This window comes from Nerophis ophidion, linkage group LG05, assembly GCF_033978795.1.
Source record: "Nerophis ophidion isolate RoL-2023_Sa linkage group LG05, RoL_Noph_v1.0, whole genome shotgun sequence".
NCBI lineage: Eukaryota > Metazoa > Chordata > Actinopteri > Syngnathiformes > Syngnathidae > Nerophis > Nerophis ophidion.
In genome coordinates, this window is record NC_084615.1 from 42,971,716 (window position 1) to 42,996,036 (window position 24,321).

General features: G+C 39.0%; 1 protein-coding gene and 1 long non-coding RNA gene across 5 annotated transcripts in view; one reads left to right on the plus strand and one right to left on the minus strand.

The window, feature by feature from the left end:
- Positions 1 to 24,321, minus strand: part of LOC133553138 (kelch-like protein 29) — a 600,020-nt gene that overhangs the window by 284,195 nt on the left and 291,504 nt on the right. The gene's annotated exons all lie outside the window — the stretch shown is intronic.
- Positions 1,108 to 10,813, plus strand: LOC133553140 (uncharacterized). Its single transcript, XR_009806859.1, has 7 exons — positions 1,108 to 2,005; positions 5,514 to 5,589; positions 6,506 to 6,583; positions 7,117 to 7,194; positions 7,727 to 7,804; positions 10,374 to 10,445; positions 10,562 to 10,813. It is a non-coding gene; the product is annotated as an uncharacterized LOC133553140 (long non-coding RNA).

The following is a 24,321-nucleotide window of genomic DNA, read 5'->3' on the forward strand; positions in this document are numbered from 1 at the left end:
AAAAAAACAAGGGGAGACAATAAATAAGCTTTCTTGTTTTCACTGGGGACTGGATGGGCCTCATAATGAAGATCTAGTGTGTCTGTGTGTGTGTGTGTGTGTGTGTGTGTGTGTGTGTGTGTGTGTGTGTGTGTGTGTGTGTGTGTGTGTGTGTGTGTGTGTGTGTGTGTGTGTGTGTGTGTGCGTTTGTCAAAGTGACATATGGGGACATTTTTATGAAATTTCACCTTACATATGAGGACCTGTTGAAATATGAGGACATTTTCCATGTCCCCATATTTCCCGCAATGCTATCGTGTTCTAGACCCTCCCAGCATGTTCCCAGACCAAAAATCTCTAAAGTCTTCATTTGTCAAATTTTCAGAAAAAGTGTGTGAAAGTGTGTGTAATTTTTTGGGTCACTTTCGATTTTGCCCCTAGTGGCCATCTTTGCTATTATGACACACACACACACACACTTGTCCTCATATGTCATATGTCCTCATATGTCGTGTGGGTCAGAAACTCACACACTCCAACATTTGAAAAACATATAATCATTACAGCAATGAACATACTTTTGAAATCTAAATCAAATAACACATTTTCAACTGATCTGATGATCTCAACCTTTTTTATGTTAGTTTTATCTATTCATTTGGTTTATCTGGAGAGGATTTGGGCTAGACAATCAATAATAAAGGGATTATGGTGATGATTTAATCGGTTTGATTCAGTATTTTACTGTATTGGGCTTTTTTCTATTCTGTTGTCTAAAATACAATGCTGCACAATAATTACTTTAAATGTGCCTGAAAAAAAACCTTCAACCTTGATTGAGACAAAGGCGATAATTCAAATGGAATTCAAACTACATACAGTATTTAATATTTTCAAATGGTTACAATAGCACATGATTTTGGTATTTTTATCTTTGGGACAAATTTTGGATTCAATTGGGGATTGTTTTTGGAGGTATTCACTTCACATTGTGTTCAAGATGGTTACTTCCGCCCACTGTGAAGAGTCTCGGCGTCTGATTGGTCCAATTTTCAGTTAGGCGCCGCCTGATTGGCCGTTGGATGATGTCGGATCCTAACAGAGGGCTAAATCACTATTTAACTATTTTCATCTTGGAAGTTATACAGCTCACGTATCACACTTAATATTGAATATATATAAAAAGGGTTTTCCAAAAGGACCATTTATAATCGAAATACAAAACTTCACACACGATTTTGAGCACAACAGAGCGCTCAGTGAACATCACTTCCGGGACCTGCATCACCGGAGGGGGACATCTATCTTGGTCACAAACCATCTTTGACAGTCTTCGGCAGCATGGTTGAATCAGGTGAGCATAAAATGGAGTTTAACGTAATTAAATAGACCAATGTTTTTTAACATAGGAAAATAGTTCATTGTAAACAACAGTTAAATGTTTGTTGTTATTAATTGCAATCAGATTTGATTTTATGAGGTCAAATTAAGCATTTCAGTTCTGGGCCAAGGCCAAGGCATTTAATTTTTTTTTTTAAAGTTGCATGGAAGATTATAAGTAGCAGTGATTGTCACACACACACAAGGTGTGGTGAAATTATTCTCTGCATTTGACCCATCACCCTTGATCACTATGCTAGTAAACCTTTTCTTAATTTTAAACAAGACAGACTAGAGTTCTTCAAATTGTTTATACTTTTTCTCAAATACAAATATGTCAAGCTGATAAGCACTGTGGAGTTGGCATGTTACTGATATTGTTACATTAGTTCTTTGTTTGAGAAGCTTCATGTCTGCACTGATCCTAAATTTAACAGTTTTTGAAGGGTTTGGTTCTTTGTTTTATTTCTGTGTCACTGACTTTTTTCATTTTTATGTGTGGATTTGTTAGGCGCATCAACACATGATATAGACATCGTGCCCAAAAGAAGAGCGAGACGTAATCCTGAGGCTGAAGCTACCGAGTTTTTTTGATCTGGATGTGACAAGTCTTGTTTTAAGGCCCAGTGGATCAATGATTGGAAAGGTATGTCTTGTTATGTAACATATCAATGGTAACTGTATCAACATCTCATTTGGATCATTTCCTTACAGTCTAATAGAGGTTGTATTATATGGCTTTAATTAGAAGTGTTTGGAATAACAGCGTTCCACGTCCCAAGAGCTAGCTTCTGTAGCCGAGGATCGGACCGCCAAGTGCCCTGCCTTCGGCTGCCGCCCAGTTCACAATGCACCTGACCTCTATGGCCCCTCGGAGTCTTGTTCACGAGTGGGGGAAGAGTGGATCGTGAGATCGACAGGCGGATCGGTGTGGGGTCTTCGGTAATGCGGACTTTGTATCGATCCGTTGTGGTGAAGAAGGAGCTGAGCCGGAAGGCAAAGCTCTCAATTTACCGGTCGATCTACGTTCCCATCCTTACCTATGGTCATGAGCTTTGGGTCATGACCGAAAGGATAAGATCACGGGTACAAGCGGCCCAAATGAGTTTCCTCCACCGGGTAGGGGTGCTCTCCCTTAGAGATAGGGTGAGAAGCTCTGCCATCCGGGAGGAACTCAAAGTAAAGCCGCTGCTCCTCCACACGGAGAGGAGCCAGATGAGGTGGTTCGGGCATCTGGTCAGGATGCCACCCGAACGCCTCCCTAGGGAGGTGTTTAGGGCACGTCCAACCGGTAGGAGGCCACGGGGAAGACCCAGGACACGTTGGGAAGACTATGTCTCCCGGCTGGCCTGGGAACGCCTCGGGATCCCCCGGGAAGAGCTAGACGAAGTGGCTGGGGAGAGGGAAGTCTGGGCTTCCCTGCTTAGGCTGCTGCCACCGCGACCCCACCTCGGAAAAGCGGAAGATGATGGATGGATGGATGGATGGTATAACAGCGGTATATGAAAACGATGTTACTAATGCTGTTACTTTTACCGGTAACGAGTAAGCTAATAACTTTTATGTACGCTACAACGCTGTTACGATGCGTTTTATGTAATGTGGCATGCTACTTTTGATGTGATTGTATGTCAACAAGACAGCGTTAGAAGCACAAAAGGGTTAGTGCAGGTAATATCTTTTTACTAATGAAAGCAACCCCCGGAAGTAATTACGAACACGATATCAAATAGAAAGAGGCCTCATCCACACACAAACAAAAACATTCAACAGAACTATCTTAACTGCCACTGCTAAGCTAAAAAATACAGCTGAACTATTCTGCTATGTCTGGGCGCTGAAGTCCCACGTCACTTGGCAAAAGGCACAGCTTTTTAAAGGCACACACACTCTGCTCTCATGAAATGTCTCTCAACTGCATATGCTAGATATTTAAAACTTTTCTTTTTCAAGTAACACATTAATTACAAACCCCGTTTCCATATGAGTTGGGAAATTGTGTTAGATGTAAATCCAAACAGAATAATTTTTTTTACAAATAATAATTAACTTAGAATTTCATGGCTGCAATACGTGCCAAAGTAGTTGGGAAAGGGCATGTTCACCACTGTGTTACATCACCTTTTCTTTCAACAACACTCAATAACCGTTTGGGAACTGAGGAAACTAATTGTTGAAGCTTGGAAGGTGGAATTCTTTCCCATTCTTGTTTTATGTAGAGCTTCAGTCTCCTCTGTCGTATTTTACGCTTCATAATGCACCACACATTTTTGATAGGACTGCAGGCCGGCCAGGAAAGTACCTGCACTCTTTTTTTATGAAGCTGAACACGTGCTGAATGTGGCTTGGCATTGTCTTGCTGAAATAAGCAGGGGCGTACATGAAAAAGTCGGCGCTTAAATGGCAGCAAATGTTGTTCCAAACAGATGGGTAACTTACAGATGTGTAAGTTACCCATGCCTTGGGCACTAATGCACCCCCATACCATCACAGATGCTGGCTTTTGAACTTTGCGTCGATAACATTCTGGATGGTTCGCTTCCCCTTTGGTCCGGATGAAACGGTGTCCAATATTTCCAAAAATAATTTGAAATGTGGGCTCGTTAGACCACAGAACACCTTTCCACTTTGCATCAGCCCATCTTAGATGATCTCGGGCCCAGAGAAGCCGGCGGCGTTTCTGGATGTTGATAATTGGCTTTCGCTTTGCATAATAGAGCTTTAACTTGCACTTACAGATATAGCAACAAACTGTATTTAGTGACAGTGGTTTTCTGAAGTGTTCCTGAACTCATGTGGTGATATCCTTTAGAGATTGATGTCGGTTTTTGATACAGTGCCGTCTGAGGGATCGAAGGTCACAGTTATTCAATGTTGGTTTCCAGACATGCCGCTTACGTGGAGTGATTTCTCCGGATTCTCTGAACCTTTTGATGATATCATGGAGCGTAGATGTTGAAATCCCTAAATTTCTTGCAATTGCACTTTGAGAAAGGTTGTTCTTAAACTGTTTGACTATTTGCTCACGCAGTTGTGGACAAAGGGGTGTACCTCGCCCCATCCTTTCCTGTGAAAGACTGAGCATTTTTTGGGAAGCTGTTTTTATAGCCAATCATGGCACCCACCTGTTCCCAATTAGCCTGCACACCTGTGGGATGTCCCAAATAAGTGTTTGATGAGCATTTCTTAACTTTATCAGTATTTATTGCCACCTTTCCCAACTTGTTTGTTGCGTGTTGCTGGCATCAATTTCTAAAGTTAATGATTATTTGCACCAAAAAAATGTTTATCAGTTTGAACATCAAATATCAATCAATCAATCAATGTTTACTTATATAGCCCTAAATCACTAGTGTCTCAAAGGGCTGCACAAACCACTACGACATCCTCGGTAGGCCCACATAAGGGCAAGGAAAACTCACACCCAGTGGGACGTCGGTGACAATGATGACTATGAGAACCTTAGAGAGGAGGAAAGCAATGGATGTCGAGCGGGTCTAACATGATACTGTGAAAGTTCAATCCACAATGGATCCAACACAGTCGCAAGAGTCCAGTCCAAAGCGGATCCAACACAGCAGCGAGAGTCCCGTTCACAGCGGAGCCAGCAGGAAACCATCCCAAGCGGAGGCGGATCAGCATCGCAGAGATGTCCCCAGCCGATACACAGGCGAACATATGTTGTCTTTGTAGCATATTCAACTGAATATGGGTTGAAAATGATTTGCAAATCATTGTATTCTGTTTATATTTACATCTAACACAATTTCCCAACTCATATGGAAACGGGGTTTGTACTTAATTTAATAATTATTTACATTTATGAAAGAGTAATTCTGTTTGTAATAGAATTTTTAGTCAAGTAACGACTATTATTATTGCTTTTTAAAACAGATATTCCAAACATTGTTAATTGATAAACTGTTTTATCAGGATATGGTGTATTTGCTCTTGCATCAATTTAAAAAGGTTCTTTTGTGGTCGAGTACCGAGGGAAGTTCATCTCAAGACATGAGCGGGACAAGAGACAGAAACCCTCTATAAATATCTTTACTATTTATCTGGCATTATATGCTCATAATGTTAACAACAAAAAGTGCTGATAATGTTATAATTAATAAGTTCTAACATTATTTTTATGTGTTTTGTTGCAGACACCAACTGTTGATGTTCTATCTCAACATTCTCTAGATTCATGTGACCGATAAACCGACTTCATCCCTCCAACAGGTTATTACTTGACTATTTTACTATCCATCCATCCATCCATTTTCTACTACCTGTCCCTTTTTTGGGTTGGCGGGGTATGCTTGAGCCTATCTGAGCTGCATTCGGGCGGAAGGCGGAGTACACCCTGGACAAGTCGCCACCTCATTACACGGCCAACACAAATAGACAACATTTACACTCACATTCACACACTAGGGCCAATTTAGTGTTGCCAATCAACCTATCCCCAGGTGCATGTCTTTGGAGGTAAGATGAAGCCGGAGTACCCGGAGGGAACCCACGCAGTCACGGGGAGAACATGCAAACTCCACACAGAAAGATCACGAGCCCAGGATTTAACTCAGGACTACTCAGGACCTTCGATTTGTGACGCACATGCACTTACCCCTGTTCCACCGTGCTGCCCTATATCTGCTAAAAACTTGACACAACCTATACTTCAAAAGACATTTAATCCTTTTAACCTCTCACAGATCAGTTTATATGACAACATTTTTTAAGCGTACATCCATGTTAGTCTGTGGAATTTACAACTCATGTTTAGCAAAACAGGAGATGTTACAGGTCAGCAACATGAATTCTATATGTGATCACTTGTCATGTACTCATATTGTTTGAACTAAAAAAGACTTCAGTGTGTTTCATATAAGGTCCTCATATTTTTCTGAACCACATTAGTGTGTGTTACAATGTTTAATTCAAAGCTTTAAAATGAGTGTTTCAATCCAGGTCCTCATATTTTCTGAACCACATTTTAGTGAATGTTACATTCTTAAATAATAGTCTAAGAGCTAAAACGCTATAATAATCTTTACTGTTTATGTAGAATTATATGCTCAGAATATTATCAACCAAAAGTGGTTATTAATGTTATAATTAATTAGTTCTGACATTATATTTTTGTGTTTTGTTGCAGACACCAACTGTTGGGGTTCTATCTCAACATTCTCCAGATTCAGATGTGAGCGATAAACCGACTTCATCCCTCCAACAGGTTATTACAAGTCTATTTTTACTATATCTGCTCTAAATGTGACCCAACCTATATTTTGAAAGACATTTATTAATTTTAATCTCTCACAGATCAGTTTATATGACAACATTTTCGTAAGAGTACATCCATGTTAGTCAGTAAGGAGTTTGGAACTCATGTTTAGCAAAACAGGAGATGTTACAAGTCAACAACATACATTCTACATGTGACCCCTCGTCATGTCCTTTTATTGTTTGAACCAAGAAAGACTTAGGTGTGTTTCATATAAGGTCCTCATATTTTCTAAACCAGATTAGTGTGTGTTACAATGTTAATGTCCAAGCTTTAAAATGTGTGTCTCAATTCAGGTCCTCATATTTTCTGAACCAGATTTTAGTGTGTTTTATATTCTTAATTAATTGTCTAAGAGCTGAAACTCTGTAATAATCTTTACTATTTATCTGGCATTGTATGCTCAGAGTTTTATCAACAAAAAGTGCTGATAATGTTATAATTAATTAGTTCTGACATTATATGTTTGTGTTTTGTTGCAGAAACCAACTGTTGAGGTTCCATCTCAACATTCTCCAGATTCAGATGTGAGCCATTAACTGACTTCATCCCTCCAACAGGTTATTACATGTCTATTTTTACTATATCTGCTCTAAATTTGACCCAACCTATATTTTGAAAGACATTTATTTATTTTAATCTCTCACAGATCAGTTTATATGACAACTTTTTCGCAAGGGTACATCCATGTTAGTCAGTAGAAAGTTTAGAACTCATGTTTAGCAAAACAGGAGATGTTACAAGTCAACAACATAAATTCTACATGTGAGCACTCGTCATGTCCTTATATTGTTTGAAGCAAGAAAGACTTAGGTGTGTTTCATATAAGGTCCTCATATTTTCTGAACCAGAAAATGTGTGTTACAATGTTAATGTCAAAGCTTTAAAATGAGTGTCTCAATTGAGGTCCTCATATTTTCTGAACCAGATTTTTGTGTGTGTTACATTCTTAATGAATTGTCTAAGAGCTGAAACTCTGTAATAATCTTTACCCTTTATCTGGCATTGTATGCTCAGATTTTTATCAACAAAAAGTGGTGAGAATGTTATAATTAATTAGTTATGACATTATATTTTTGTGTTTTGTTGCAGAAACCAACTGTTGAGGTTCTATCTCAACATTCTCTAGATTCAGATGACAGCCATAAACCGACTTCATCCCTCCAACAGGTTATTACATGTCTATTTTTACTATATCTGCTCTAAATTTGACCCAACCTATATTTTGAAAGACATTTATTAATTTTAATCTCTCACAGATCAGTTTATATGACAACATTTTCGTAAGGGTACATCCATGTTAGTCAGTAGGGAGTTTGGAACTCATGTTTAGCAAAACAGGAGATGTTACAAGTCAACAACATAAATTCTACATGTGAGCACTCGTCATGTCCTCATATTGTTTGAACCAAGAAAGTGTGTTTCATATAAGGTCCTCATATTTTCTGAACCAGATTAGTGTGTGTTAAAATGTTAATGTCAAAGCTTTAAAATGAGTGTTTCAATCCAGAAAATGCAGTGCCTCTTGTTTACAGCCGGTTTTTGCAGCGCTGTTTTCATTGATCAAAGTATTTTTTCGGTGGTCGTGTTTTTGGTACATAACTTGTAAATAGTGCGCAAATAATAGGCTATATTTATATAAATACATTCAAACCCCGTTTCCATATGAGTTGGGAAATTGTGTTAGATGTACATATAAACAGGATACAATGATTTGCAAATAATTTTCAACCCCAATTCTGTTGAATATGCTACAAAGACAACATATTTGATGTTAAAACTGCTAAACATTTTTTTTGCAAAGAATTTAGGGATTTTACCATCTACGGTCCGTAAAATTATCAAAAGGTTCAGAGAATCTGGAGAAATCACTCCACCTAAGCGATGTACTGCATTAAAAACCGACATCAGTGTGTAAAAGATATCACCACATGGGCTCAGAAATACTTCAGAAAACCACTGTCAGTTACTACACTTGGTCGCTACATCTGTAAATGCAAGTTAAAACTCTACTATGCAAAGCAAATGCCATTTATCAACAACACAGAGGAACGCCGCGGGCTTCGCTGGGCCCGAGCTCATCTAGGATGGACTGATGCAAAGTGGAAAAGTGTTCTGTGGTCTGACGAGTCCACATTTCAAATTATATATGGAAATTGTGGACGTGGTGTTCTCCGGAACAAAGAGGAAAATAACCATCCGGCGCAAAGTTCAAAGCCAGCATGTGTGATGGTATGGGGGTGTATTAGTGCCCAAAGCATGGGTAACTTACACATCTGAGAAGGCACCATTAATGCTGAATGGTCCATACAGGTTTTGGAGCAACATATGTTGTCATCCAAGCAACATTATCATCGACGCCCCTGCTTATTTCAGCAAAACAATGCCAAGCCACGTGTTACAACAGCGTGTCTTCGTAGTAAAAGAGTGCGGGTACTTTCCTGGCCCGCCTGCAGTCCAGACATGTCTCCCATCGAAAATGTGTAGCGCATTATGAAGCGTAAAACACGACAACTTAAGCTTTACATCAAGCAAGAATGGTAAAGAATTCCACTTTCAAAGCTTCAACAATTAGTTTCCTCAGTTCCCAAACGTTTATTGAGTGTTGTTAAAAGAAAATGTGATGTAACACAGTGGTGAACATGCCCTTTCCCAACTACTTTGGCACGTGTTGCAGCCATGAAATTCAAAGTTAATTATTATTTGCAAAAAAAAAAAGGTTTGAGTTTGAACATCAAATATGTTGTCTTTGTAATGCTTTCAATTGAATATGGGTTGAAAAGGATTTGCAAATCATTGTATTCAGTTTATATTTACATCTAACACAATTTCCCAACTTTTATGGAAACGGGGTTTGTATATATATTAGTGCTGGGCAATGATAAAAATGTTTAATCGAAGTTAATCGCACTATTTCTCTTATTAATCGCGATTAACTGCATTGTATACGCAAAGCCCAATAATGAATTCAAAAGTAGTGTGTAGTGCACCTTTATTGGAATATTCTCCCACATGAACAAAAGCGCCAAAACATTTGTTGTGCAAACACAATTTAAATCAGTCCTTGTTAAACAGTAGCAGTTAAATAGCAAATTTTATGAAAATCAACTCAAAAAATGTAAATACAAACATTTAAGCTTATTGCCACTGCCAGGGTATTTAAGTTATCTTGTTTGTTATGGAAAATAAATATAATCTACATACAAATCTCTGAGCCACAATCATAACATCTGAACAGGCAATTTCTGAGGTAACAGCAGAAACATTTTTTTTTTTATCAGGGATCTTATGTTTAAAAAACTTATATTATAGGTAGTGCGCTGTTTTAGGGAATTTTTGATCAAATTATCCGTAGTAGCAATATTAATAATGTTGTGTTTATTCTGCGTAGTGCACTTAAAATAATTATGACCATATCTGTTTGCTTGGTGCTTTGATAAACTGAACGCATATACATGGTACTATATTTTAATGTTATGAGCCAGGGGGAAAAAGAACTACCCTACCCAGCATGCAACAGGAGTGACGAGCATGCGCGGTAGCCCGGGATAGGTTGTGTCGCCATGACAGCATCTTGTATGTTGTGATATGCAGGCTCTGAAAGCAAATGTTAAGAACTCAGCCAACACTCCTCGTCTGCATTATTGATAAATAGACAGACAACACACATACTCCGCTGCTTCACAAAGCACAATATGTTAAATGTTTACTTTTACAGTTTTCTAATTCTTCCTTTCAGATTGACAGCAGGACAAATCGCTGGAAGTGGGTATGTCTCAAGCTTCTTCCACTTGGTCCACTCCAAAGCGGGGTAAATAAATAATCCACATCATTTACTAGAATATTATATTACGTTTTGCACCTTTTCACTGTGTTATAGTCATTTTTCCTTCAGTAAGAAATTGTATTTTGTCTCCTTTATGACAGCTGCAAAGGGGAAGAAGTGGAAGCAGTTGAATGACACATGTTGCATTTTGTAACTGGCAACAAAGTACCAGGTAAAAAAGATTGTGAAGCCTGCCTCCATAAAGAACTAGTAGCTCTACAGGACAGAGATTGGCTTGCCATCAAGTACTACATCCATAACAGAATTATATTAAAAAAAGGGGAAAAAAATGTTTTCCCACATCTTCTGTGGTAGTTTGAGTATGTTACCAGCAATTAAAAAAGCAAAATAAACAGCAAGCGTTTTGTATTTATTCCAGATAATTCTTAGCGACAAAATCCACAAAAACAATTCAGTTACACTTAGTCGACAATTACATTTTTACCCATGTTTCTTTTAAACTCTTCTTGGTTTTAGATTACAGTAGCATGGGATTGGGATTTTTTAAAATGACAACACATCAACTAAACCAACTCAGGTGGTTTTGTTAAGTCTCTGATGTCATTAGCCTCATATGTCACATGAACCTGAAATCTTAAACACTCTGTGACGTCATGGTTGTCATATTTCACAAACTTGAAATCTTAAACACTCTGTGACGTCATGGACATCATATGTCACATAAACTTGAAATCTTAAACACTCTGTGATGTCATGGTCATCATATGTCACATGAACCTGAAATCTTAAACACTCTGTGACGTCATGGTCGTCATATGTCACATAAACTTGAAATCTTAAACACTCTGGTCTTCATATGGCACCTAAACCTGACAAGTCCTCATATGTACCATAAAAATCAGGTTCAGAAAAAAACAAAAGAGTTGCAAAAATCTCAATAGACCACTGTGTTTCTAAAATTCTGGTTCACTAACCGTCTGATTCCCAGGCCTGCAGGACCATTGGAAAGGCATGTCCCCATATGTCACGTTTTTGTCATAAGTCCTCATATGTCACCCAAACACGTATGTGTGTGTGTGTGTGTGTGGCGGACACAGTGGCCAAGCCTGGACATTAGTGAGAGTTATTAAGGTCCTTTAAATGAGGTCGTTACACCAATGAAACGAGGCCGGGTATATTTGGGAGCAAAACAAAGAGTCAAGTCAAGTAGACCGTAAATCTCCTCGGATGAGGGACATATCCTAAGCAATCATATAGGATTGTTGATGATGGATGATGTCATCGAAACAAAACAAAAGCTAAACAATTTGTTGTTTTTGGATAAAAACGATCCTCACTCTTGTTTTTCCTCATGTCGGGCGCAAATGTGAAAAAAAAAAATCAAAGGAGGAGCACAGAAAATGTTCTATGGAAGATGAGAGGCATGAATTATAAATTATTATGCGTGCGCTTCCAAACGGGGAAATATAAAAGGTTTGTCCGTGATTGGTGAACAAGCAAGATGCGGAGAAAAAAAACATCAGTTCTGTTGTGACGTGTAGTGTATAAAAGAACAACAAAAGACATTTCCCCCTTAGGGCGCGTGATTAAAACTCATTAAAGCTTTCAGAGTCTTCATCTGACAGATGTACGCTTGACTATTACTCCTTTTGTTTGCACAACAGTTTGCTGTTATGAGTTGCTAATTTCACCATGCAAACCTCAAAGAGGCTTCCTAAGTTTGTAAAGCCAGTGTGTCGAGAAGACAATTTAGTAGAAAGTCATACAAAAAGTTTGCTAATTGATGCTAAAAAATAAAACTTATCCTTTTGTTGAATTTCTTAAAAATGCCATTGTTCTTCAAGCCTTCTTGACGAGTCGATTTTTCTTGCTGCGTTGGCCGTATTGACTGGTGGATCGAAACAACTACTGCTGTCGATTCCCATAATGCTATATCAATATTTTGACCTGCTTGGGGGAATTGTGAGAAGCAGATGGAATTAACCATGTGACATTTCTTACTGCGTTTGTATATATAGTACTACTTCGGGATGCGAGTGCCCCAGCTTTCGAGTTTTTGGGACACAAGCTGTCTCTCGGTTAACTGTTATGCTTTAAGTTATGGGCAAAAATGTGTCTTTGGATGTTGTCATTCATCCAGGTCATTCAATCGATCGCAATCTTGACTGTTTGGTTTGTCTCAGAAGATGTTTCGCCTCTCATTTAAGTAGGCTTCATCAGTTCATGCTCATACACTTAGATTGGTAAGATCTAGTCTAGCGGCTGGTGCCATAACCCAAATATTTATACCAAGAGGGTGTGTCTGGGCAAGGATGGTTTTGTCCAATGGTAGTGAGAAAATCAACTGCTTTGATGCAAAAGAGCAATTTTACTGTCAAAGCCAATGACAATCGAAGTGAAATTTCCCCTCATTAGCATTGATGTATTGTGTGGCAGAACGATCGCTGAGGATCAACTACTACCAGTCCAAAATAGTCGGAATCACCCATGTTAGCATTCCATTCAGTTGTAAACAAATGGCACGTATGGCATTCTGTTCACCTTCTGTGACCAGAATGTTTCTAACTCCTGTTATTTATCAGAGGTTACATTGCGGAGTATTTTAGGAATGGTTGAAAGGACAGTGTTGTATGTGGGAGATAGGTAGTGTCACAGACCACCTCCTCTGTTCAGGGATGTTTTTTCAACCATGACATAGATGGCTTCCCTCAACTTCTCTTTCGTACCATCCGTCCTCCCTGTCCAGAATCTGTAAATTTTTGTTCTCAAAGGAGTGCTGTTTCTCCCTGAAGGGCAGGAAGACAGCTGAATCTGGCCTGACGAGTTTGCCCGTGTGTACTGTGCCATGTGTTGGCTTAGTCGTTGTTTTGTTTCCCCAATATATGAATCAGTGTATTCATAATTACACTGGATAGCATACATACATACGTACATAAATACTTTTCTTTTAGACTGTAAAACCATTGGAAAACATGTCTGTATGCCGGACATTGTAGATTGTGTCATTTTTCTCCTAGTATTTTTTTTTTTTTACTCTGCTGCTTATTTATTTTGTTACTTTATAGTTGTGTTTCTGTCGTTTTACTGTGATATGGATCCCCCTGCATGAAATAAAGAAATCCATCCATCTATCCATTTTCTATCGCCTGTCCCTCTATATCAGGGGTCTCAAACTCAATTCACCTAGGGGCGACTGGATGCAGAAACTGGGTGAGGCTGGGCCGCGAGAAAATATTTTTTTTTAAAATCTAACATGCAATTTTAAATAAATGCACCTTCTTTGAATGGCTTTCCCGCCCTAGCAACTTACTTACCAACTCTCGCGATCTTTGCGGGAAACACCCGAATATCAGTGCCCCTCCAGACAGTCTTCCGGGGTAATCGTTCTCCTAGCTTAAACCCGGACAACAATATTAAGGGCGTGCCGTGATAGCACTACTTTTAGCGTTCTCCACAACCTACCGTCTCGTCCGCTTTTCCACCATACAAACATTGTGCCAGCCCAGTCACATATTGTAAGAGGCTTCTGCTGACTGCAAGACATACTTGATCAACAGCCATACAGGTCACACTGAGGGTGGCCGTACAAACAACTTTAACAGTTACAAATATGCGCCACACTGTAAACCCACACCAAACAAGAATGACAAACACATTTTGGGAGAACATCTTGACCGTAACACAACCCAAACACAACAGAACAAATACCCAGAATCCAATGCAGCCCTAACTCTTCCCGGCTACAATGGGGGGGCGGGGGTGTATATTGTAGCCCGGAAGAGTTAGGGCTGCATGGGATTCTGGGTATTTGTTCTGTTGTGTTTATGTTGTGTTACTGTGCGGATGTTCTCCCAAAATGTGTTTGACATTCTTGTTTGGTGTGGGTTCACAGTGTGGCGCATATTTGTAACAGTGTTAAAGTTGTTTATACGGCCACCCTCAGTGTGACCTGTATGCCTGTTGATCAACTATGTCTTGCAGTCACTTTCTGCGTCAATTAAAGCCAAATTTAACATCTGGCTGGGGTGGGACACTGTTCGTACAGGTTTTAAAGGACGCTAAAGGCAGTGCCTCCACGGTGCCCCCTTAATATTGTGATTTGGATGAAGTTCTCAAAAACGATCACATCTGGAGGGGCACTGAAAATTGGGGGTCTCCCGGAAAAACGCTGTGAAACGCTATTCATATAAAACGCGCGGACCGCATCAACTTTACATTTTCACATCAAGGTACGGGCCCCTGCTCCATATATTTTAAATCAAAATATCTGTCTGGTGGTTGCACTGGTGCAAGCAGCGGAACTACAAATGTTCTATGTGTGCTAGCAGCAGTAACAAGCTGTGCAGACTTCGCTTGCATTTTTACAGTTTTTGTATAATCACTTGGGTGGTATTTCTTTAAATGATTAAAACTTGCTTTCGTGTTTCCGTTGTTTTGTACATACTTTGTGTATGGGGTTGATTTGCTCTACAACATTTTGGTGACCCACGTCACAGAAACACAACTGATGTTAACTTGGCTTTTTTCTTAACCATAATCTTCGTAAGATAACCTCAAGTAATGGCAGACATGTATTTTGCAGCGCTTGGTTGCATGATAAGGGCTAAGTTTGCTTATTCTGTTTAGCTCCATTGTAAATTAAACCAGAAAATGAAGCGGGAAAAGGTTGACTGGTTTGCTTTTGTCATGAACATTTCCGCCATGTTTGATCGAGTAAATTTGCTACAGCTGTTTACCGTTATCGACTTGAAATCAATCAGGATCATCGTTTAAGTTCATATATTTACCAGCCCTAGCGAAGTTGCTCACATACACACACAGAGAAGTAGAGGCTCGTAACTTAAATGTAAGGGAACATTGTAGAAATGTATTCACTTGTTCTATATTCCATTTCTGACATTTTCTGTGAGTTTCATCAAAAGCTACCAATGACGTTTTGAGTTATGTTGTTGACTAACTCTCTTACTGTATGTACTTGGCTTGGAGATTTATACAGGCCAACCAGCAGGTAGCGCCAAACAGCTTCTCCCTTAGCATGTATGAGCTTTTTTTTCTCACTTTTGACCTGATATACTAATATCTAAACACTTTGCGTTAAGCTATACAACTGCTCTTACTATTAGTAGGCATGTTGCTTGTGATTTACAAAGACTGCACGTTCAATTGAAAAGTGGAGCAGACCGTCATATTTAAAATGAAGATTTTTTTGTGTATGCCATACAGGGCATCACCACAGAGACTCTCAATTACTGCACATTCATGTCATCATGCTCCTACCTGCGGCGTTTGGCTATGTTTTCAAACATGCAGCAGACATGCACTACTTTTTATGGGCATTTTATAAGCAGTCGTGCAGCACATCTGCATTGAAACCACTTTTTTTGTGCGCTCATTACCGGGAGGCTGCACTTACTCCACTCAAAATGCAAAACAAATTCACACTAAAAGAAGTTTTTTCATATAAGAAATATGTTAATAATATATATTCTATGGGAAAAACAATTACATAAATACTAAAGGACACCAAAGTGCATCAATTCAGTGTGTGTTTTAATAGCCCCTTAAGTCATCTAGCAGCAATAAAAATATAAAATGATGTTGCTAAATAGACAATATGTTTAATATTTTTGTAATTTTTAACTTTTTAAAATGTTGACACACATAGGACGGAGGATTCTCGTCCGTCTGTCAGTTTGCATGTCCTGCTAAATAAAACGCAAAATAGTGCTCGTAAAGTGGTGATGAATGTTGATTAATCACTTTGCGTGTGCTAAATAATTATATTTGCATCTTCTCCTGAGTATTGTGATGATCTGCATATTTTTTGTATGTTAGTGAAGAAAGAAAAGCAAATGGATTTCACGCCTTACTCTGTGTACCACTTTGCACACCTTTCAGGGTTTCCCACACATTCATTTATTTGTGGCGGCCCGCCACGAAAGAATCACGGCCGCCACAAATAAAAATAAATAAATAAATAAATAAACCGGGCTCGGGACCTTTCTGTGTGGAGTTTGCATGTCCTCTCCGTGAATGCGTGGGTTCCCTCCGGGTACTCCGGCTTCCTCCCACTTCCAAAGACATGCACCTGGGGATAGGTTGATTGGCAACACTAAATTGGCCCTAGTGTGTGAATGTGAGTGTGAACGTTGTCTGTCTATCTGTGTTGGCCCTGCGATGAGTTGGCGACTTGTCCAGGGTGTACCCCGCCTTCCGCCCGATTGTAGCTGAGATAGGCGCCAGCGCCCCCCGCGACCCCGAAAGGGAATAAGCGGTAGAAAATGGATGGATGGATTTTATTTTTATTTTTTGTATTTATTTTTTTTTCGGCTTTTGACTCTCTCGACCGCTCATAAAAGCAATGGGACTCTGTCTGTGAATGGAGCTTGTAGTTACATATTATACAAATATGTAAATATTATATAAATATGTATATAAATATGTACATAAAGTCTTGTAATTATATTCCAACTCCGCGTTCTTCTTGGTCATCGCCGCCGCTGCCCAAACACACCCACCCCTCCCCCCCGTCGCCCGACCACACCACCACAAATATATGCCTGACCTGTGGGAAATACTGCCTTTAGTAGATGAGCTTTACATGTGCTATCAGGTTTGCATGTGTTTTAGTACATGCAAACCTTGAGTAAATCAGGCCCTTTATCTTTAATTGTGTTCGACAGTATTCTGATAACGGGTTGTGTTATAAATGGGTCAGTAATAGAGATGTCCGATAATATCGGACTGACGATATTATCGGCCGATAAATGCTTTAAAATGTAACATAGGAAATTATCAGTATTGGTTTCGATATTATCGGTATCAGTTTAAAAAAAGTAACATTTATGACTTTTTAAAACGCCGCTGTGTAGGGATGCGTACAGAGCGCCAATAAACTTTAAAGGCACTGCCTTTGAGTGGCGGTCCAATCACATAACATCCACAGCTTTTCACACACACAAGTGAATGCAAGCATACCTGGTCAACAGCCATACAGGTCACACTGAAAGTGGCCGTATAAACAAATTTAACACTGTTACAAATATGCGCCACACTGTGAACCCACACCAAACAAGAATGACAAACACATTTCTAGGGAACATCCGCACCGTAACACAACATAAACACAACAGAACAAATACCCAGAACCCCTTGGAGCACTAACTATTGCGAGACGCTACAATATACACCCCCCGCTACCCCTTACCCCCTCATGCACTCTCCGGGAGACCATGTCTCAAATTCCAAGCTGATGTTTTGAGGCATGTTAAAGAAAATAATGCACTTTGTGACATCAATAATAAATATGGCAGTGCCATGTTGGCATTTTTTCCATAATTTGAGTTTATTTATTTTGAAAAACCTTGTTACATTATTTAATGCATCCAGCGGGGCATCACAACAAAATTAGGCATAATAATGTGTTAATTCCAAGACAGTGTATATCGGTATCGGTTGATATTGGTAATTAAGAGTTCGACAAAATCGGAATATCGGCAAAAAAGCAATTATTGGACATCTCTAGTCAGTTTCATAAGTAAATACAATTGCTTCCTAAGTTAGTGTCTTCATCATGACTGAATGAAAAAGCAAGAGCATGGTTGGCAAAAAAAGAACGAAAAATGTGAAAGAGCTTGTGGTTTGAGACTGAATCGGATATTCTCATCCAAGCAGCTAACAAACAGCAAATAATCGAAAGACGATCGTCACACTGTATAATTACACTCATGTGCGACCCTGAGAACACATGAACTCCGTCTAAAAAGGCACACATGTCCGACAGGGCTTTAAGTAAAGCAAATAAGCGCCTGGCCATAGAATAAAAAGTCCCCCGTGGATGTGGCAATAATGAAGTTGGTTGGTCGCCTGACTTGTGAGCGGCAGCCTAATCATCCCAGTATGCAAAAAGTGCTGCACTTGAGTACAAAGCAATTATAAAGTCATTAGGCCACTTCATAGAGTGGCTGTGGCGACACTGATGGATGACACCGCCCTCGGTTTACTCCACCAGTTTGCACGACAATACAGTAACTTGAAAAAGTCACTACTAACGCAGTTTCAAAGCTACAACTGGATTTTATTTGATACGGAGCGATCAATACAAGATGAAATATATTCTATTACACACCACAGAATACCTGGCGGAAACGCACCTATCCCGTTTATGAATCATCATCTAAATGCTAATTACGTCTGCAATTACTTTTGCAAAGTGTTGCTTCTCAACTCTACAAACTATCACGTCCAATTTGCAAGCTAATTGGAAGCGGGGTGTTATTCCGCTCTTCAAACACATCAACTGTTATTTCCCCCAAGGATGTAATCAGATTACAGTCACGGCTAGGTTACAATCATATAAGAGTGTAAGGTTTGTGGCTGTGCTGAGATCCATGACTTTAAGGCTGACGGGATGTTTATTTATAACGTATCAGGAAATATATGAGGGAATTACACATTCTGCCTGTTTGAGTCTGCAGGATTGTTCCAAAGGTCTCGTCCTGCATTTTGTAAATCAAGCTTACCCACAGGGCCTGCGACCCCAGTGAGGATAAACGGTATAGAAAATGGATGGAAGGAAGCTGAAACATACACTATGTTGCCAAAAATATTTGGCCACCAGACTTGACTCACATATGAACTTGAAGTGCCATCCCATTCCTAACCCGTAGGGTTCAATATGATGTCGGTCCACCTTTTGCAGCTATTACAGCTTCAATTCTTCTGGGAAGGCTGTCCACAAGGTTGCGGAGTGTGTTTGTAGGAATTTCCGACTATTCTTCCAAAGGCGCATTGGTGAGGTCACACACTGATGTTTTTCGGGAAGGCCTGGCCTTCAGTCTCCGTTGTCTATCAGATTGCCAGACGGAAAAGCGTGATTCATCACTCCAGAGAAGTGGAGACGTTCTTTACACCACTGCATCCGACGCTTTGCATTGGACCTATTCCATGAAGCTCTCTGCGTACTGTACGTGGGCTAATTGGAAGGTCACATAAAGTCTAGAGCTCTGTAGCAACTGACTGTGCAGAAAGTCTTTGCACTTTGCGTTTCTGCATCCACTGACCCCTCTCTGTCAGTTTACGTGGCCTACCACTTGGTGGCTGAGTTGCTGTTGTTCCCAAACTCTTTAATTTTCTTATAATAAAGCCGACAGTTGACTTTGGAATATTTAGGAGCGAGGAAATTTCACGACTAGATTTTTTGCCCAGGTGGCATCCAATGACAGTTCTACGCTGGAAATCACTGAGAGCGGCCCATTCTTTCACAAATGTTTGTAGAAACAGTCTCCATGCCTAAGTGCTTGATTTTATACTTCTGTGGCCGGGCCAAGTGATTAGGACACCTGATTCTCATCATTTGGATGGGTGGCCAATTACTTTTGGCAATACAGCGTACTTTGTCAGCTCTTCCAATGAAACAAACTTGCTCTCATACGACATCTATTTCCATACCTCCAACATATGCCGAATTCATAAAATGTACAACAGGTTAAGCACTTATTAAGGCTTCAACGATAACTCAATCTAATTGATAAATGCAACTAGAAAAAAGCTTAATTTTTTATTCTAGTGCTTTGATTAATCATTTAAAGAGTATAAGTAATCAAAACATATAAAATCTGTATCTCATGGAGGACCCGGAACTTCAAATACGTGGATATAGTTTCCGCATGGGTGCTGCAATACAGCACATGAGAGCATTGGTGCCGTGATTGGTGTGGTGGCGCACAGTGTAGAATTTTTATTGTTTAAAAATGTTTACAACGCATATGTTTAAAGTGCAATTACAATGTGGAGGGTGTGCATTTATCAAAAAGAAGGTTACAACTAGCAGAAACATGTTTTATTCAAACTATTTTCTCTTAAATAAGCATTGAGGATACAAAGTGTGTTTTATCCAATTACTTGATTTATCGAGCAAACTGATCAATAGATTACTCCATTAGTGAAATAACTTGCGGTATTTCTAAGAAATTAAAATTAAAGTTAAATTGTTTCAGCAGTTTGAGGTTGTACAAAAACAACCAATACACACACATTATTTTGTTCTAGTGGTGTAACGATTGATCGATATATCGATACATGGATTTAAATTCCTAAATTTCAAGTATACAGATCAGTGCTCATCAAGCTTGCCTTCCAAAAGATAGACATCGATCCAAGAGTTTTAATACTAGAAAAAGGAAAAAAAATGGATTTAAGTACGGCAGACCTTAAAACAATTTTAGCACTTTTAATAATAAAGATGTTAAACGAAAAGTCTATTTTCTCCATCTGTGACATCTTTAAAACAGAAATGGCAGATAATTGAGGTGGTCGAGAAAGGTCAGAACAAAGGAAAATGCCAGAAGACAATAGTGTAATGTCTGTGATATGTGTGGGTGTGTGCCTTTAAGAGATGGTGCTGTTGAGAAGCGCAGTGAACGGAGTCACGCGAGAGTTTAGGTGATTGATTGATTGAAACTATTATTAGTAGATTGCACAGTACAGTACATATTCCATACAATTGACCACTAAATGGTGACACCTGAATAAGTTTTTCAACTTATCTAAGTCGGGGTCTGTTGTAGACAGGCATGTGATTTGACCACAATGTAAAAAAGACTGAAAAAATTTCGGGGGGTCTGGAGGTCGAAGGCCCCCAGCCAAGTTTAGGCAACGCCCCCTGAAACTCCTGGTTTTTCACCAATTTAACATGCTAAAAATAACAAAATTATTAAGCGTTGACCGGCCCGCGGATACAAAAAGGTTGGGGACCACTGGTGTAACAGGTTTGCCAAGATTTATTATTATACAAAATATATTTTAAAGTTAAGACTATTACATGATATAGGCTATCAGAAAGTAGCATTAATTGTAAAATACATAACCAATATTAACAATTCACAGTTTTAATGTATATGCCTAATTGCCTACGAGTTTAGTTATAAATATAACAAAATACCAAATGTGAACATTTCATTCTTTTCGCCAAAATAGGATATACATTTATGAAAATAATTAAACATGTTTAGTATTATTTACTCATATTTGAAAATAGGAAATAATATTGTGAGGACAAGTGTGAAAATATTTACCTTCAAGATTGTTACACCACTGACAATATTGTTTCAAAAGACTACATAAGAACTTAATATTACAAAATAGTATTATATGCAAATTTATTTTAAATAATTTGTTAACTGGAATTAACAATGCGAATCTTTGAATTTCTGTAATTTTATAATACATTTTCACGTGGCTTTTTATTTTTAGAAAAACCCATTTATATTTCGCAAAGCAATAGTTGGTTAATATTTAAAACAAACATGCGTATTTCGCATGCAAATATTTTTTAGCTTACCTCATTATTAAGTACCCTGTCTGCAACTGAAGTGGGTTGTTTGGGTGGATCTTTTCTCTCGATGTATAAGGCAGTTGTTAATGTAAACAAAGGATAAAGTCAGTAAGGTTTGCTCACTTTCGGTTGACATCCAAAAGTACCAGCTAGTGAAGAGTTAGTTTTCCTTGCTTTAAGTTGTTTCATATGTTTTTGGCATTTCGCATGTACTTCCAAAGCCTTGAAACCTTGTGATCCATAGTCAATATTATCATGACACCACCTGCACAAAATGTTTCCGGGACGATCGATTTTCCGAATAAAATCGCCGAACAAAGTCGTAACTTCTTCCCAACAATATCAGTGATTTCCCTTTCCATCCAGTCCCATCAAAACTTATTTTTGACATGTTTATCAAGTTCCTTTACTCGTGAAGCGTCATTTCTCTCGAGAACCGACATCGTTTATATTTGGAAAATGGCAATAATGACGTCATCATTCATAACAGATGTCCTGATTGGTCAAAAGGAACATATCGACCAATCAACAACGGCGTAATATAAACTATGTCTCGATTACAAAAGACAAAAAAAAATTTCCCCCCGAGATTAAAAAAGACGGAATTCCGACTTTAGACGGAAAAATCACATGCCTGTGTAAAGTGTCTAAACGTGAGTTGTGGTGACCAGCAGTTTTTATATGTGAGTTTTGACTTTCAGGTACAGCATGACTGCAAAGACCAAAACAAAGACAAACGACAACACAATGATAAAGTCCCAACACAACTTTAAGCCACAAAAGCGCGACCGACACACTGTAAGTGACAGTTACAGCGACGCACCAACTTCCAGAACACAAGAAGAAGGTATTTCATGAGAAAGAAAGAGATGGATCAAGGAGGCTATGGAAATTAGGAAGCGAGAAGCATACATGCTTCAGCACACCTGGGACACTGTCCTTCACCAGAGATGCCAGGGTGAAGGACAGACACTGGGAACTTTATTTAGCAGGTAAATCTACTCTTAAAATGTTGGTTACTGTAGTTTTATTGAATTTTTTTTTTTTGGAATGTTGAAAATGAGAGCAGAACAATTTTCCTCTTGTTAATTCAAGCTAAAAAACTTTATTCAAAAACGATATGAATGCATTGGCCAATAAATGTTTACTTGCTTGTTTGTATCCATAATTCATGTATACAGAATTCCCTTACAAGAAGTACAAGGGATATAGAAAACTTTACCTACAGTGTCCAGTGTCTATTTCACAGTCACACTGCTTGATTTTTTGGCTAAAAAAGTTACTGAATCCCTTTCAACTCACTGTATCGTTTCGGATTGAATGGTTTAAAAAAGAAAAAAGGTCAATCGGCGAGTACAACTTTACAACAAGCTCGCCACGCAACACGGCGTAACAAGCTGCCTGGCTCAGTAATCGCGTTCTTTTCTAGCGAGGCGGCGGCGGTGGCGACAAGACGAGGAGCATTCGCTCAATGCTGTCCTGGAAAATACTGCCACTCAACTCAAACTAGTCCACACAAGTACTCTCATAGACACTCAGGTCAACAAAGGCACTTTGTTTGTGCCCTAATATGCAAAAGTGACTTGTTAATGATGTGCAAACAATAACGTCTCTCTGCAGCCTGTGTGTGAGCACCAAACGTGGAGAATCTGTCATCAGAGAAGATGCACACTTTTCAGACGCATGTCTTTAATGGATCTCAGCTACAGACAGCTAATAGGCTGACCTAGCATGATGTTGCTGTTATAATTTGAGTGTAAGGTAAGCACGTAGCATCACATAGCTATACTAGTGTTATAACGTATGCGTCCTCCTGTCCCAATGTTACATTGTTGTACACTACATATGATATATAGTGTACAAATCTTCTTTTTAGTGTACGGATCTTCCACCCATTGTGCTTCTCAGTGTAGCCATGTTGTGCCCGTCAGCACATCCATTGTGGGCAGGCTGATTGATCTCCAGTGTTCATTCAAAAAGCAAAGTGTTGCTGTTACTACTGTGCTACTTTGTGTGCTTCTGAAAAATGATTGTTTCTGAAACTATATTGGCAACCACAAATATTGGGTCAAATAGAATCATTGTTAAAGGGTATCGTTACACCTCTACTTGGTTTTAATTTGTTCTTTTTAAAACAAGGATGGAAAATAATCCGCAAACATGGTGGATATGTTTTGCGAAATAGCCATATTTTTATCAACATTAGTAGCTCGTGATATGATTTGAATTCGTTCTGTGACATAGCTCATCTTACCAAACAACCCCGCCTATTGAAATGATTTTAATCATTTCAATAGGCATAATATCGCTATGGGTTCCATTTTGTCCACTAGCGACGCTGAGATCATTATTCATAGGTTCGTTACGTCTTGTCTCGATTACTGTAACGTATTATTTTCAGGTCTCCCTATGTCTAGCATTAAAAGATTACATGCTAGACTTTTGACAGGAACAAGAAAGTTTGATCATATTCATTTTCCTGAAGGAACTCTCTTAAAGGGAACTATAAAGTACTGTCTATCTATCTATCTATCTATCTATTACGCCTATACTGGCTCACCTGCA